A 17,596-nucleotide genomic window follows, 5' to 3' on the forward strand; every position below is an offset into this window, starting at 1 on the left:
GTTTTATTTCTAAGAGACCACAGGATTAGGAGACAACTAGTGTTTCACAGATTAACCACTGTTAGGCTAGCCACTGTTTGTGGCACCTTGCACTTCTGTAAAGTGAGTTTTATGTTCTTACAGTTTACAGAGGCTTAAATCAATTCCCAAGATTTATTTGTACAGTAGAGATTCAAATTTGGTGTGGAACGTGGACTTTGGAGCCCATTCTCCACGTGTGCCTTACTTTATTTTGTTGAGGGCTGGATAAAAGAGATTTGAGTCCATGCAACATTTAAAAAAAAAAATCTAATGCTCACTTTGGGATTTCAGAGTTTTAAATGTATGTATTTTAATTTGATCCTCAGTCTTGTGAAATAGACGTGGCAGGTGTTAATGTGCTCATTTATAGATAGAAGGGGATGAGGGTAGATAAGGATCTGAAACTCTGAGGTTGAAGGACCTGCCGAATTGAATAAGGCTAGTTGGAATCCCCTTGTGGCTCAGTGGGTTAAGGATTTGAACTTGTCACTGCTGTGGCTCTGGTTGCTGCCGTGGCATGCATTCAATCCGTGGCTTGGGAACTTGCGTATGCCACAGGTGCTGCCAAAATGAAAAAAAGAAATGAACAAGGCTAGTAAATGTCTGAGCCTATGATCAGATCCTCATGTTGACTCCAAACTTCACATGCCTTCTCATGCCTGCCCTCCCTGTTTGCTAAAAACTGTATTTAGAAGAGTCTGGGGGAGTATTACATAGAGTATCTCAGGATACTTTTTAACATTTCCTTAAAAAAGCTTGTAAGCACACCTTTCCTTCCAACCTCCACCACCCACCTCCTCATCCTTTTTCTTTTCCCCTTTTTTGGCTGCCCTGCAGGACACAGAGTTCCCAGGCCAGGGATCAGATCTGTGCTACAGTTACAATCCACGATCCCCAACCTGCCATGCTGGGCTGGGGATCAAACCCTCGTCCCAGTGCTCCAGAGATGCTGCTGATCACATTGAGCCACAGCAGGAACTCCACCCCCTGCATCCTTTATAAACTAATTCTAACAAGAAGCTATGTGCTGCTGAGGGCCAGCTGGATGAAATACGTTAATAGTTGGGGTCTTATCTAATCTTTTTTTTTTTTTTTTTTGCCATTTCTTGGGCCACTCCGGTGGCATATGGAGGTTCCCAGGCTAGGGGTCGAATCGGAGCTGTAGCTGCTGGTCTACGCCAGAGCCACAGCAACGTGGGATCCAAGCCGCGTCCGCAACCTACACCACAGCTCACGGCAATGACAGATCGTTAGCCCACTGAGCAAGGGCAGGGATTGAGCCCACAACCTCATGGTTTCCAGTCGGATTCGTTAACCACTGTGCCATGACAGGAACTCCCCCCCCCCTTTTTTTTTAATCTAATCATATTTAATACCCATGTCTTCAGAGCTTAATTTTCCTAGAAAAGGTTTTTAAATGCCCTGTTGCCCTTTAAAAATATTCTGTCCAGTGGATTGATCATACTTATGATAAAAGTTTGTTGAACTTTTGGCTTCTGTTACAGCTTCATGTTCACAGCATTGATTCTTATTTGCATAAGAAGGAGGTTTTACTTACCATAAGAACATTTTTAGCCTCTTTGTTTCTTGAGAGACAGTTGGAGTCTCTCCAACTGGTAGTGTCCAGTGTGACTACCGTGGGACTCTGGTCGGGGAACATAGTGCGGGTGGGTTTTGAATTCCTGCAGGGTCACTTTGCTTTTCTTCTGACCCATCACGCCTGCGTGTCTGGCTCTATTCAGTTGTGTATATGGGTCTGTTCTTTCTGTCTGGTCAGCCCCGGCTTGGGAAGTGACTTGTCGACCCTGCCCTGTGAGCCTGCTGGAGAGCTTGGCAGACTCTTCTGGTCCTGCTGTGAATCCCTCAGGCTTGTGAGGGACAACAGATGGTCAAACTACACCCAGAGACACCCCTCTACGTAATGATGAGAAATGACCAGGGTCCTGGTAAGTGGAGATCAGAACCCAAACACTTTTTAATTCTGATAATAGGACATGGAAACAAACACAGAGAGAAGAAAGGGAAAGAAAACCTTTCCTAAGTTACCAGTTTGTCTTTGTTGGTACTTCTTGCATTTATTAGTAGGAAACTCTTTACGTACTTATTTATCTGTGTAGTCACTATATGTAGATGACTGGGACTGAAAAGTTATCCTCTGTGCCCTTTGAGGGATAAATAATCTCTGTGAGTGCCAAAAATGGGAGGCAAGACCCAAATGAGATACAGAGTTGCTTTCTGCACCACAGAAACAGCATGGGGCTCACTGTGCTCAGAGCCCCTTCCCTGCATGTCTGCCTCTCCTGAACTGGTGCTGAAGTCATGGCCCTCTGCAGCCTCCACAGCCCTGGCTTTTGTACTTGGCCTCCACTACTCCCCTCTGGCACCTGACTCAAGGACAGCCAGTGTGTAGGCTAGGGAGTGACTTGGGTTAGTTACAGAGTGGAAATGAGTTTGTAGGAGGAAGAGAAGCAAATAGCTGAGTCCCAGTAATCATGGTACTCAAGAGGGAAGCCTGTTGACCTTGTGCTGCCTGAGGTCCCTTTATTGTTTTTTTCCTTTTATAGCTGCATCTCTGGCATATGGAAATACCTGGGTGAGGGGTCGAATTGGAGCTGCACATGCAGGCTTAGGCTCTAGCCATAGCTACATGGAATCTGAGTCATATCTATGACCTACACTGCAGGTCGCAGCAACACTGGATCCTTAGCCCACTGAGTGAGGCCAAGGATTGAATTAGCATCCTCACACATACTAGTCAGGTACTTAACCCACTGAGCCACAATGGGAACTCCCCATTTATTACTTTGGCTCCACAAAGAATGCTATTGAACTCTTGTAAGATTCCTGTCTTCTTCATTATTACTCATATTCTTGTGGTAAGACTCCCTTATTTATTTATACTGGCCTGTATGAGGCCTGTCCACAGGCACTGCTGCACAGTGGTTACAGGTGCAGACAGCTGGCTGTGGTGCCAGTCTGCCCATTTCTGGCTGAGGAGTTCTTGGAGGCCACCCTTGATAAGCGTCAGTTTTCTTCCTCTGTAAAATGAGATAACATTCCTGCCTCAGAATATTTAAAGAATGAATATGTAGGAGTTTCTGTCGTGGTGCGGTGGAATCGAATCCGACTAGGAACCATGAGGTTGTGGATTCGAACCCTGACCTCACTCAGTGGGTTAAGGATCTGGTGTTGCTGTGAGCTGTGGTGTAGGTCACAGACATGGCTTGGATCTGACATTGCTGTGGCTGTGGCGTAGGCCAGCCAGCTACAGCTCCAGTTGGACCCCTAGCCTGGGAACTTCCATATGCTATGGAAGCATAAAACGCCAAAAAACAAAAAAAAAAAAGGAATGAATATGTAACAAGCAAGCCCCCTAACATCCTGCCTGGTACCTGATATGTGCTCAAAAGATGTTAACTGCTGCTGTTATTCTTATTGTTATTATTGCTGTCATTATCAAAGGCAGCTATATGAATATCCTTCCCTTTTCTGAGAGTGCAAAATCTCAAAGTGACTGTTGCCCAGTTCTTGACCACTGGTGTGATTGATTGTGTTGGGGGCCTTGAAACAGTGATATTAAATCATACAAGGCTTTCCTTTCCTTTCCCTAAGGCCCTTGTAAGTCTTTTGGTCTGATCTTTGTCCACAAAATCGAGGCTTTTTTTCTGCTGCTCCTGTTTGAGAAAGAAACATCTAGCATAAAAAGGGAGCCCCAAATCCCATGAGTCTCTGATACCAGGGTACCATCATACATTGTCTTCCTCAAGTATACATGCACTTCAAATGTCTCTGCTATTCGGGTACAACAGAGATTTTGATGACATCCCTATATATTTTCCCAAATAACTTTTGATTACTGAAATACACAAACGTGCCACGGTCTTTTGCCTGTATCTCTCCTCCTTCGATGACCAAGACTCTCTAGGTTCTGTCCTGCTGGCACCCGGACCAGGAGAGGAAGGTAAGCAGAGACAGTATTTTAGCTCTGGACTGTTCAGCTTTGGCTCAGTGCCCTACTGCTTGTGTACAAGAAAGAGGAGTAAAAAGTAATTATTAAAGAGAAGTTCCCTACTGTCAGTGCTGTGACCTCCTTCTCTGGCAGCCAACTTTTTCAACAAGCATCTTAATATTTTAGCAGATGGTGCTAAGGTTTGTTAAAGCAGTCTACAGTATTCCCAGTTCATCCCTACATTTCTGGATTCTTTGTAATTAGCTTGCAACATGGGTGGAAGTGAGCTCAGATGTAACCCAAACCCGTGGAGCTTGGAAAAAGGGAAGCATCTGGTGAGAGGAGCAAGCTAATCTCACTTTGCTTTCAGGGAGTTGCCCAGAGGTGAGCTCTAGGAGATTAACGGCCATGGCCAGAAGTCGGTGCAGCTGTGTTCTGCAGTCTGCCTCAGCTACCCATTTCCTTCCACATAGGGTGTGAATATTGATTTTCATGTAGAAAGTCCTCTGTCATTTTCGTCTCCAGCCTGGTTTTCTTGAAAATTTACCCTCACTCCTCAGTTTATTATTTGTTCATTGTTTCTATTCCTACATTTGCACCTGTATCTGGAACTGTCATGTAAAAGGTGTTAACAATTTTAGAACACTGAGATAGATTTTGTAAAAAAGTAGATAGTTCATTAAAATCTCGTTAAGATGAAATGTAAGTGCTTTACCGCATCAGGGTCAGTGATAGTATTTTGTTAATGTTACAGCTACTTATACTTTCTTTGTAAAAGGAGCTATTTCTTTCACAAACCTCTCTGCCTAAATAATGCTGGGCATGGAACTACTTCTTGACTAATTCATGTGGTGTCACATCATCTGCAGAGACTTCCAGTTATTCAAGGTGGCATCTTCTTTGCCCTTGATGTTGCCACCTGGAGGAGGTAGAGTAAGATGGCTGTGTCAGACTCACAAGTAACCCCAAAGAGGATTTGGGGACCAAAAGCACTTTAGAAGTTGGAGTTGTTTTATTACTGCTAATGGTAGGAATATCGGAGGTTGAATTTAATAACATCTTTTCTACTGAGAATTGGCCTTTGTCTCCAAGTTTATCACTTAGAAAATAAGAGAGATATCAGTGTTTGTTTCTAACAACCTCTGTGTTCTTAGCAGGAACTTTGCTCACTAAAGGTTCTTAAGTATATGTTAAGGACTTATGTGCATATTAAGAAATTACTGTGTGACCCAGGCTGTTAAAAGATTTATATGCATTTTCATTCAGTTCTTCTAGCAATAACTTCACAGCTAACTAGGTTATTATTTTGTTTTATAAAAGAAGACCCTGAGATTATCTGAATAGATAGATACCTGTCTATCTAAAATGATAGAACCTGGGCTCTGAACTCAAGTCCATCAGATGTCAGAAGCCTGTCACCTGAGACTGGGTGGAAAGAATTTATTTGCAGTTGCTTTCCTTAATGCTCCTGTTTCTTCTTTGTCAGTTCTTTATTTTGTCTCTTCCTCACTCAGGGACAAAACAGACCCAACATACAGTCTCCACCGTGGAGTAGAATTAGAGACAAATGAAGAAAAACATCAGTTTTTCTGGGTTAATTAACTTTCCAAATGTATGGTTTGTTACCCAGGGAGAAAAACTCTTTAGAACAACAAGGTCAATGTCAGAGGTGAGTTAGAGCAGTAATTATAGGAGAAGCATTGCTGTGTCTAGGGGAGAGAGCAGCTGGTAGCAGGTCAGAAAGTAAATATTGCTCCTCCTAGTTTCTGCACATGGCACAAATATATCTGGGTGTTATTTTTCTCCCCTGGCGGATTATTTTCTGCCAGAGGAGTGAACAAATTCTTTGAAATGGGGTCTCTAAATGAGTGTTAGCTGTTCTAGCTTCATCCTTATAATCATCTTCTGCTCTTCCAATTTTTTTGAGATCTCTTGTCTCAAGGGCAGAGATGGAATGCATTATTGACATTTTGACAGAGAGGAAATACCTGAGATTCTAGCTCTGGTACCTAGGGTTTCCCCCCTGAATGCTAAGCAAATTCAAATAGCAAAGGTACTCCTAAGGAATCCTTTTTGGCCAGATGGATCAGGGATACATTTCCAAAATTAGTGCTGCACAGAGAATTCTCTCTCATGGACTAATTCTTCTCCCCTTTCTAAGGACCATCTGTCTCATGGGCAGAAGAAAAATAGGCATCTGTTCAGATCTGCAGGGTTGCCACCTGGACCCGTTCCTATAGTGCTTCCAAGTGGAGGGTTGGGCTGTCTTGGGGCCAGCCCGGAGACTTCAGTAACGATTCTTCAGTGAGGAATTACAGAATCAAGACAAAATAATTTTGATCCCAAAACTAGTTTTTTAGAGCAAGGATTGGTGGATGATCCATCACTCTAGACCAGAGGTCAGCAAACTTTTTCCATAAAGAACCAGATAATACGGCTTTTCAGGCCATATGATTCTGTCACAGCCTTTCTATTGTAGCGCACGAGACCATAGATAATACATGAAAGAGTGATCGTGGCTGTGTCCTAATAAAACTTTATTTCCACCTTGGCTTGCAGGCTGTAATTGATTGACTGTTCTAGACCACAAGAATTCAGTATACATGAGTGATTTTTCCACGAAAGGATTAGGATTCATACAGTATAGTTGTGGAGGGTTGATAATGTGAAATCTGTACTCCTTGATTTGTAGGTTTTTTGTTTTTTGGGTTTTTTTTTTTAAGGCAGTTTTGCTCTCCACTTCCATGGTGTTCACTGTTTTGTCACAGTTCTGGTTATTTTGAAATAATTTCATCATCACAGGATGACACCAAGATGATTCTGTGTTCATATTGGACTCCCAGAAGAACTCCATATACTTTTGTATGTCAGTCTGAACACATCCATTTAAATCTGCTGCTTCTAAACTGAGTGTGACCAGCTCAGTCCTGGGCATCTAAAATTTACTTCTAGGTTTTGCCTCCATAGGGTTTGGAGTTCTTCATGAAAGTAGTAACTTCTTTCTAAAGATGCTGTGGGTGGTGTAGCTTATCACAATTACAGTGATGGATTTAGGCCCAGTAACTATGTTTCCTTCCCCAGTTTGGCTCTGAAAGGGATACATCGAAGGAAAAAAGCTGCAGATGTGAGCCACCAAAATAAACGCACTTGTGACAAAACTGTTGCTTCCTGTTTCTTGGTTGGGCTTAAATTCTTTGCATCCAGACTGATGGCTAACGATCTAGGCAAGTGAATTAGAAATTGTTTACAAGCTAGAATGTGAATACCAGTAGAATATTTCCACATTATTTTGTATCATTTCCTTTCTCTTCATTCTCCAGGGGCGGGGAGGGATGGCAATTGTGCCCATTTGAAAATTCTGCTTTTACTGCCTAATTTAAAGAGACATTGCCTTGTTAGAAATGAACAATGTTTGTATTTTTATTTGTGATCAAGTGTGTGTAGTAGGCAGAGGTACTAACCTCTTTGCTAGGTGACTGAAGGGCAGTATTTATATTTAAGCATTTGTTTTAAGACATAATTTTCTTCACTTGGATGAGTCAGACAGTTGGGCAACGACTTGTATCTCACTTGAATTAAATCTCTCTCTGTCTTTTTTTAAATGGCCATGCTGGTGGCATATGGGAGTTTTGGGGCCAAGGATTGACTCCCAGCCATAGCTGTGACCTGTGCTGCAGCTGTGGCAATGGCAATGTGAGATCCTTTAACCGCCTGTGCTGGGCCGGGGATCAAACTCGCTCCTTTGCAGTGACCCAGGCTGCTGTAGTTGGATTCCTAATCCACTGTACCACAGCAGGAACTTCTGAATTAAATATCTTATTCTTGAAGATACATGGAAACTTCACATGCACCTAGTAGTGCCTTATGCACTTGAACTTGTTTTAATTGGAAAGATTCACTGCTAAACAACAGAGAGCAATAAATGAGCAATGGAGAAAGTAAGATACTGTAGTAGTGAGACAGAATGATGAAGACAGGTGTATTTTTCTCCCATCTTATTTCTAGTCCGGTGAACTATAAGCTTCCAGGCACCATTAAATGATGGTAGTGGAGTTTCTGTAGCAGTGTCATGAAAAATGGTGCATGAGTCATCACTTGGTATACTCTCAGTTTGTGTTATTATGTTAACTCACTTATTGTGCTATCATATTGACAAATGTTTGCGAAGTTCTTAAAGGGCTCAGTGCCTAAGGTTGCCATCTAAGAGCAGAGGAAGTAAAAGGAAGAGGGTGGATAATATACATGAGTATATAGTTTTACCTTAGTATTTTCTTTGGAATTAGAGGAATAGTTTCGAAAATTGAGTTATAAGTAAATAGTAACACAAATGTCAGTGAATACAGTAATATTGGCTTATTATGGAAGGAAAATAGTCACTTTTTCATGCATGAGATTTCACGGGTTTGATGAGATCTTCTATAGCTTCTTAAGATAATGAGTGAGCAAGACCAAAAGAGTTGGAGTCCAGAATGTGAGGGTGAGCATATCAAGGTGCTGTAGAGAAGAAGACTAGCTACTTACTTAAACATGAAGAGAGAGAGCTGTCTTCCTGGCAGAAGTAACATGTAAGCTGAGACACTGAAAAATAAGGCGTGTTAGCTGGGTGCCAGTGGAAAGCAGGGAGACACATGCCATGTGCAGAGCCTGGCCTGTTCAGAGATGAGAAAGACTGAATGTGAGTTTAGGAACTTTGCAATAGCTCATTTCAACCAGCATATAGATTCAAGGGAGAGAAGAGTAAACTAGAGGCAAGGCTGGCAGATATGAGCAGGAGTCTGATCTTGATAGGTCTCATACACCATGTTAAAAAGATGAGTTTTATTTTATTATTATTTGTTTTTACCCCTCCTGTGCTAGTGGGACACCTTGAAGAGTTTTAAGCAATGGAGTGATTTGATCACTGTTGAAAATATGGATGAAGGATTGGGAGGAAGGTAAGTTTAGAAGCAAGGAGGTTGGTTAGACTATTGCTATAAAACAAATAAGAGAGGATGATGGTATCCATTTCTAAAATCTGTCCAGTCAGGATTTAATGGCTGTAGAAATTTTGAAAAATTATATTCCAAGTCAGAGCAAGGGAAAGGTAGGGGTTTTGGTTGATGGTGAGATTTCTAACTTGATTTTGCCATACGTTCAGTTGCTCATTTGTTGAGATTGGGAGCAGTGGGGAAAAACAGACTGGGGTTGGGAGGAGATGCATTAATGGTGTATTTCAAAGCCCTTAGAGCTGTTGGGGAAGAGGCCTAAACTGAACAGGTGTAAAAGAACGTCAAGGGATGGAGCAAGACATAAAGCTTGGGACCAAGTTAGGTAGGTCCATGAATGCTCTCTGTGAAGCCAGTTTGCAGATAAGGAATGGTGACAGAATTTGACCTGTGTTTGAAGGGCAGCCCAAGAGAGATGAAACAGGAGTGGGAGACTAAGTGGCCTTTGCTTTAGGCCGTGTGAGGGGAAGAGCAAGTAAGTGCCTGTGGCAATGGAAGAAGAGGCTTGTAAGGGAAGATGATGGAACTTGGCAGTGATATAGAGCATTCTACACAATTCTGAAGCATAGTCTCATTTGCACAACTGGCCCAATCTTACTTTCCCAGTCTTACTTTATACTTCCTTTCTTGTACCTACATCTTAGCCAACCTGGATAGTTTGTACTTTCATGAACATGTGAGCTTCATTTTTTGTGTTTTCTGCCCACATTTTTTCCTTCACCTTAAATGCCCTTGTCCCACTTATGAAACCCCAGTGAGCCTGGGAAAAAGAGTAGGACTTCAGTAAGAAAAGGAATCTTTTTCCTCTTCCCAAGCTTCAGTTCAAAAGCCATCTTCCGCATCCTCCTCCCTTGGCCTGAAATCTGTTGTGACATATCACAGTAACTGGTTTTTACATCTTGCTTCACTAAGCTTTGAACTCATTAACAAAGTATGTCTTAACTTACTCATGTCTGCTTTACTTCTTCTGTACCTAGTAGTTTCTCAGTAAAAATGCTTACTAGAGTCAGACAGGTTGGGAATGAATCTGTACTATGTCACTTACTGGCTCTTCTACCTAGAACAATTTATTTCACCCTTTGAGCCTCAATTTATTTCTGTGTAAAATATGCATAATAAAACTACCTTATAAATTTATTGTGAAGGGTAAGTTAGGTCATGCATAGCCAGTACTTAGTGCTTGGTGCATGGCAGCTGCCATTATTGAGTGCTACTATTAATAGCCAGGTATATTGGCTCATCAGGGGGTACCTCACATGGTGATTCCTTGTAACGAAGAGAGGACGCCTGTACTAATGGATGTCCCAAGGTGTATGAATGAGAGTATGTCCAAATGATGGATTCTGATCATTTTCCTGTACTTCTAGAAGACCTAGCAGATACCTGGAAATTACCCACAGGAGTCTTGTAGAAAAGAGATGGGCAACCATCATAAACACATCATGTTTCACTTGGGGTTAAAGCATATCAAGAATCTCCCCGCCTTTTAATCTACTAAATTACAGAATGAATCATGTTCCTGGATCTGGAAAAATCTGGTTCCATATCACAAAGGGCCTTGTTTCCTCTCTCCGTTTTGGAATGTTAGGATCACTCATGTGCCTAAAATGTATTAAATCCTGTGATGAATGGGCTCATCTGAATTTGTTTTATTTAAATAATATTTTACAGCTTATTTCTCATATTTATGCAGAACCTGATTCTTAAAGATTTTTTTAAAGATTTTATTTTACTTCTGGTTTCTTCCTTAGAAGAGATTGATTGCATCAACTCTGTGGACCTTTTTTCAGGTTTTACTTTAATTAGGAAAGGTAGACTTTGTTGTACTTGTAACTGGTAAACAGGCCATTTTAGGATCTGGGTTACAAAACTGTTTCCTCAGTTCATTCAATACACAAGGCAAATTCCTGGATTGTAGAATCTATAGTCTGCCTCTTCCTCATCCTCCCCATTTGCTTTTTAGAGTAGCTCATGGTCTGTGATATTCTCCATAGCCTGAAAGTTTGGCTTCTAACAGAATTGTCTTGAAGTGAAATCTGTTTGTGCTTTTAATCCTCACAGGCAGTTTCCCATTATAATACAGCTTTCACAGTTGAGTACTACTGATATCTTGTGTTCTTGAAAATGATTGGTGATTAAAATCACCCCTTTTGCAAGCAGCTACCCATGGCTGCTCTCCACAGAGAATAATAAACTACCATACACAGAAATATTAAGATACCACTTAGAGTATTAGAATTTTAACCACTTCATGTGGCTGAGGCACAGAGGCCTTTTCAGCCTCAGTGCTAGTTATCTCAAAATTGGTAATGGGCCTAGCTCAACTTGGTGCTCCCCTGGGGCCCTAGGCCGCCTCCTGCAGTGCAGTGTGAAACTTAACTGTAATTTGTTGTGACTGATCCCTAATGCAAGTGTTAACAGTGGCTACTTGCCATGAGTAGGAAAGTGAGAGTAAGTGTTGTTTATCCAGACAAGAAGTGATACCAAAATGAGACTGGAGGTGTGATTCTAATTTGCACCTCCATTTCATTTGCCCGGAGGAACTACATTTCTTTGTCATTATTTCTGAATATATATAGCGACAGGGGAAGGCTTACCAAATGCACTGCTAACAGATGTGGCAGTCACACTTCCGTGCAGCCCCTCATTTTGTTCATTCATGCTTTCTTCAGACCGCCGTGTACTTTGGAGAACAGAATGATACCAGAATTGCCCCAAAGCTCAGCCCAGTAGGAAATATGAGAAATAATACCAGGGAGCATTTTGAAGCATATTCTTTGTCCTCTGTCTTTTCTGTATTGTGATAGTGTATTTTAGATTGCACTATGAAAAATACCCTCATAGAAAAGTGGAAAACAGTGAAGAGTGTGATAGAAAAGATGGTAGACTATTCCTAACACTTTTAAGTGATCAGTTCTTGAGATTTTAAAAGTTTGTTTTATAGAACACTAGCCTTACAAAACATGGCACTTAATGAAAAAGAATTCTGTGTTAAAATGTGAAAGAAGGAGTTCCTGTTGTGGCTCAGCTGGTTAAGAACCTGACATAGTGTCTTTGAGGATGTGGGTTTGATTCCTGGCCTTGCTCAGTAGGTGAAGGAAGGATCTGGTGTTGCTGAAAGTGGTGTAGTTCGCAGATGCTGCTCAGTACTGCTGTTGCTGTGGCTGTGGCATAGGCCTGCAGCTTCAATTCGACCCCTAGCCCAGGAACTCCCATATGCTGCAGGTGCAGCCATAAAAAGAAAGGGGGAAAAAAAACGCACAGTAAATAAGATTCAGATTCTGAATATTGAAGGCTCAGAGAAATTCTGCAGAAAAGCATCCCAGTTAACTTTTCTTTAACTGAACTTCTTGTACTTATTTCTATACTTATTTGCTAAGAGAAAACTTCTTTCTCACTGCTCAATAAATTACACTTTTGGAAATGCCCACCTGTTCTGATTGTCATATAGGCATTTCTTGTCACATTAATCAGCTTTCGTTGCCCTGTATTCTTGGACAGACTGGTAGTGTATTTTAGGGGTCTAAGCAAAGTACAACAGTTTTTCCATAAGAATATTCATGACACGGCCTTTTTTTTTTTTTTTAAAAGGGCCGTACTTGCGGCATAAGGAACTTCCCAGGCTAGAGGCTGAATCGGAACTGTAGCCACCAGCCTATGCCACGGTCACAGTAATGCCAGATCCGAGCTGCGTCTGCAACCTACCCTGCAACTCAGGACAATGCTGGATCCTTAACCCACTGAGTGAGGCCAGGGATTGAACCTGCGTCCTCATGGATACTAGTTGGGTTTGTTACCACTGAGCCACAACGGGAACTCCCTAATTTTTTTTTCTGTTTTCTTTTCTTTTTTCTCTACTGTTGCAATTGACTTTAAACAGCTCTATGTTAAAGAAAACCAAAGCGTATGTTCAGGGAATAAAGTATAGTTGGAATCAAGCTGTGAGACCATTGTATTTCTCACTCATGCGATGGAGGAGAGAGGGGCAAGTCCTCCTGGAAACCTAATCTTAGCAGCCGTGGGAGGCTTTAGGAGTCAAATGCTGAGGAATGCTTTTACCCTGTCGTCTTACTTATTAGAAAGCTACGTTGGAGGTTTTCAGGCAAATTGAGACATTCCTTCATTTCTAGCACTTACTCATGTATTGTGGAAATAAAGCTTTAGGAGATGTACAATCGATTAATGCCCTCCTTCCCTTTGTGACTTGCAGCACTAGCTCACAAATACATACTCTGAGTCAAATAAAGAAGTATTGTATAAAGAGACCACAGCACAAGCTGAACTGCATTGCCTGGTAAAAATGCAGGGCTGGGAAATGTATTTCTAGTGAATCAAAAGCTGCTCTGGCTTTGCCGGCCAGCACTTAATCACTTTAGAGTGTGACCCACATAATTGGTTTTCTTACTGTCATATGACAGACATATCACCCCAACATTATATCAGAGAGCTGAAAAATAAACAGCCCGTGTGGTAATGTCTAGAGCTAGGACATAAATGCCTTCAGTTTTGCTGTGGTTGCTGTTTTGAAGTTTGCACCTCAAGGTGCTGCTTTGTGAAGAAAATTAAATTCAAAGGGAAAGTGCCCACATGTTAAGTCACCATTAAAACAAGGATCTTTTCCAGAGATTCTGGGGCTGTTTTGCCACTGAGATTCTTATTTGCCTCTGTGAACAGAAAGTTGGACAGGTATAAAAATAACGGCCTTGTTTCTCCAAAACTTAGCCCCTTTGAAGCATGAAATTCACACCGGAAAAGTGGAAGGATTAAGCCTTTCTCAGTAGAGCAAGTACAGGGTCTTCTTACTTGGAAGGAAAATTGTTGCACAGGAATGAACACCTTGCACAGTTTAATCTCGTTCATGTTCTGCATTAAAGAACTAGATGAGCAGAATGCTATCCCAGGCACACTCAGGCCCGAAGATCTTTTAGGGTTTGAATTTCCCTGTGATAAAAGCAGTTCTAGCAAAAGGAAGATTTCCCAGGGCCCAGAGCCCAGAGCAGCTGGCAAGTTTCAGATAACCGTGGCCTCATGGAGGGACTCTCAGGTGTAGGGAGACAACCCCATGTAACTGGACAGGTTATTTTATCTTCAATTAAGTTGTAGCATACCCTGAAATCAGATTGTTCTACTTAAATTAAAGATGTTCTTTCTGTTGCAGTTTGTGAAGCAGGAGAGTGGCTCAGGGGAGGAGTGGGACCACAACCCTTCGAAGCTCATGAACTTCGCCACTAATAATCACAAAGAAAGCGGTGCATGACTGTCCTATTTTCGCTTTGCTTTCTGCTCCTTGTGGAAGTTCGGGCTCTCCTCTCAGGCCAGCCTGAGGAACAGGAAGCAAGCACAGTAAGTCATTGGGAAAAAATGATTTTTTTCTAGTAGAGATGATGTTGTGGTCAGCTGCTACTTCTCCAGACAAAGACTCTCCTGCTCTTAGGCTGTGTGCACTGCTCAAGGTCCTGGGTTACCGCCACTTGCCAACATGTACTAGGTATTTGGAGGTTTGCTGAATGAATCAGATTACCTACTCAATTGGAAGCTCCTTCGCTTGGTGGCTTCTCTTGAATTGACGAGACCCTGAGTAGCGGTTGAATCACATTGGCAGGGGAGAAAACTAAAGGGTACATCATTCTTCTCCTGCCCTTGGATTAGACTTAGATCTTGTGAGCCCCAGCCTTCATGATCCCACTGGGCAATCTTCTATTGGTTCTGTTTCTTTACAGATCCCTGCCTAATACAGAGGACAGTCTTTTTTCCTTGGAATACTCACTGAAATGTTAATCTCATCCCAAAACACCCTCCTAGACATACCCAGAATAATATTTGGCCAATTGGCTGGGCACCCTGTGGCCCAGTCAAGTTGGCATGTTAAAATTTAAACATCACACAGGGTCAAGACAAGGAGAGGAGTACAAATAAGGTTGGAGAGAAAGGCATGGTAAGAAGTTTGGAATTTATTCTGAAAGTACAGGGCGGGAGGGCTATTGAAGACACTTAAACAGGGTGTGACTTGACCCCACTGCCTTTCCAAACCCATCGTTCATGTGTCACGCTTGGGTGAGGGCTGCTTTGAAGGTATGAGACTTGTGCAAGAGGAAGTGGAGACAGGATGATGGGAACAAAGACGAGTGGACCCACTGGAGGAATATTTGGAAGGATTAGGTTTGGGGAGGAAAAGAGATAAGTCAGGTATGACCAAGACTATGGAGCAAGGCTTTTGTGCTTTGCATTCTCTGGGGTAGCATGCTGAATATGACAATTGTCTCATTCAGTCAGGTATCAGGAGAGTACAGTCCACTTATTTTCATAAGACATGCAAGTTAAAAATGATCTTTACATTTTATATGGTTGGAAAAAAAAAAAAGAGTACAGTGGACTGTCAAGCAAAGTGAAGGTGAGGGTTGCTTCACCCTCCACACAGTCAAAACTGCGTATAACTTTATGTATTTTGTGACCTGTAAAATAACATGAAGTCACATTTCAGTGCCTATCAGTAGTTTTATGGGAATGTTTGTATAGTGTCTATAGATGCCTTTGCTCTAAAATGGCAGGGTTGTGGAGCTGCAACAGAGACCAAAGTGTGCAAAACCGAAGCTATTTATTTTCTGGCCTCTTACAGAAAATTTGCTGATCCTGTGTTAGCGGTGATGTTCCTCTGTCCATCTTATCTAACCCTGAGATCCCTCTTGGCAGGGGCATGGTCAGAGGTGTGAATTTTTCTGTCTTTGCTGTCTGTTGACTGAAGAAAGCCGGCATTAAAGAGGTATTTTGTTCACCAGCATTAGTGCCTTGACCTATTCCAACAGCCAATTAAGGCAGCTTTTGAAATTGAAGAGATTACAGAGGTGATGAGCAAGGATGAAGGATCAGGAACACAGCATCCTCTGTCCTGGAAGGGACCAACGGCCATTGTCCCAGGGCATTGGCTGCCCTGAGGGTAGAGGAACCAGTTGTCAGACATTAGGGATGAAAAGTCCCTGAGGATAGCTCAGACCCAGCCCTTTCCTTTTTTTTTTTTTTTTTTTTTTTAATGTAAATTATGCAGAGATTGTTTCCTGCTTCATTCAGCTTTTCTGGCCCTTGAGATGTGAAGTTCTGTGTCTGTCCGGCAACCAGCCCCAGCCTCCCTACAGGGCTGGAGTTCTTTCTGTTGATCACCTCTTTCTGGGGCCGAGTTTTATACAAATCCAAGGTCCTCAGTGGTGATCCTCCAGAGCCCACTGTCAAAAGCAAAACCCACCCAGCCTACTTTTCAGATACCGAGGACAGTATTCCTGAGTCCTTGGAAGACAGGTACCACCACTGTGTGGTAAATATCCTCTCATAGATGTAAATTTGATACATTTAAAGTTATCTTCATTGAGGGGGAAATATCTGAATGTTTACAGTTGGGAAACAGTTTCTTAAAACTGACATTGTTCAAAATTCACATCATTAGAGTGTATTTCTATAAATGTGAATGTGAGCTTATGATTTGCTGTTACAGAAGCATAGGGTGGTTCTTTGGTTGGGGGGTGGGGGGTCTTACCCTAACGCCTTTTTAGTAAGGGACCAGGAGCTTGAGGGCATCTGCCAGGGACATTCTGGTCAGTGAGGAACACCTGCCTGGGGCCACACGTGGCTCCCCGAGGCCTTTGGTGTACTCCATCTGCACTGCCTTTGCTCTGTCTGCACAGTCATCTGAGAGGCACTTTTCCAGGCTCTGTGTCTGCAAGTTCTGCTGATTCACTTTTGGTTACATGAGAGGGAGAGTCCTGCTGTCAGAGGAACGGCATGATAGCTTTTGATGGCTGAGATGTCTGAGCAGGACTTGGGCTTAACAGTAAAGCCAGAGATGGGAGGCTTCCCTGTACCAATTTTGACGCTGGTCCATGCAGACAAAGATTCTCAGGCTTGGTGACATTTCCAGCGCAGTGCCACATCTTCAAGGAAAGAGTGTTTAGTGTTCCTTTCTCATCTTTATTTACTTCCTATTTCTGTCTTCTTGACCTAATGTTGCATCTCGCCTTTGCTTATACCTCCTGGAGAAGTCTGAAAAGAATACTGAACAGGAAGCAGTCTTCAAAAAAGAAGAAAAATATTCTGCTGTTCCAGCATTATTTTTTCATACTATGCTAATCATTTTTGAATACGTTGTGCAGATGGTAGGTTGTATTTTTGCGGAGGGTTTTTTTTCAAGCCAAGTTCATAGACATGATCTTGAATTTGTAATGCTGTATTCCTAAGTGTCTTTTTTGGCTGTCAAAATAGTGCTGTCTTTAAAAAGTACAGTGTAGATACTCTGGGTAGTGCTGATTATGTCTGCTTGCTTTCTTTATAAAAATGAAGTACTTTCCCCTTATTGTTAAAGTAACATTTATTATAGAAAACTGGGAAAAGGTGAAAAGTAAACAGAGGGACAATAAATTGATATAAGTATTGGTCTCAAAAACAACTGCTCTTCCCTCTTTCTTATCCTTCACCTTTTTTTGTGTGTGTGTGTGTGATACAGTGAGCAACATGATACAGATTCATTCACTTTCATCTTAACTATCTATATGTGTCAGATATGCAAGGAACAAAATACCTGGCTTGGAGGAGTTCCTGTCATGGCTCAGTGGTAATGAACCCGACTAGTTTCCATGAGGACATGGGTTTGATCCCT

At 42.1% G+C, this 17,596-nt stretch overlaps 1 long non-coding RNA gene across 2 annotated transcripts in view; it reads left to right on the forward strand.

The window, feature by feature from the left end:
* The window catches only part of LOC106506935, a 36,236-nt gene continuing 19,923 nt past the window's right edge, over nucleotides 1,284-17,596 (forward strand). The window contains exons 1-2 of one of the 2 annotated variants that reach the window (XR_002335664.1): nucleotides 1,284-1,967; nucleotides 14,114-14,298. This is a non-coding gene — a long non-coding RNA (uncharacterized LOC106506935). Of the gene's footprint in view, nucleotides 1,968-12,701; nucleotides 14,299-17,596 lie in introns of those variants that run through there. The other variant, XR_001302592.2, reaches the window with a different exon arrangement.

The sequence above is a fragment of the Sus scrofa genome, chromosome 1 (genome assembly GCF_000003025.6).
Source record: "Sus scrofa isolate TJ Tabasco breed Duroc chromosome 1, Sscrofa11.1, whole genome shotgun sequence".
Taxonomy (NCBI): Eukaryota; Metazoa; Chordata; class Mammalia; order Artiodactyla; family Suidae; genus Sus; species Sus scrofa.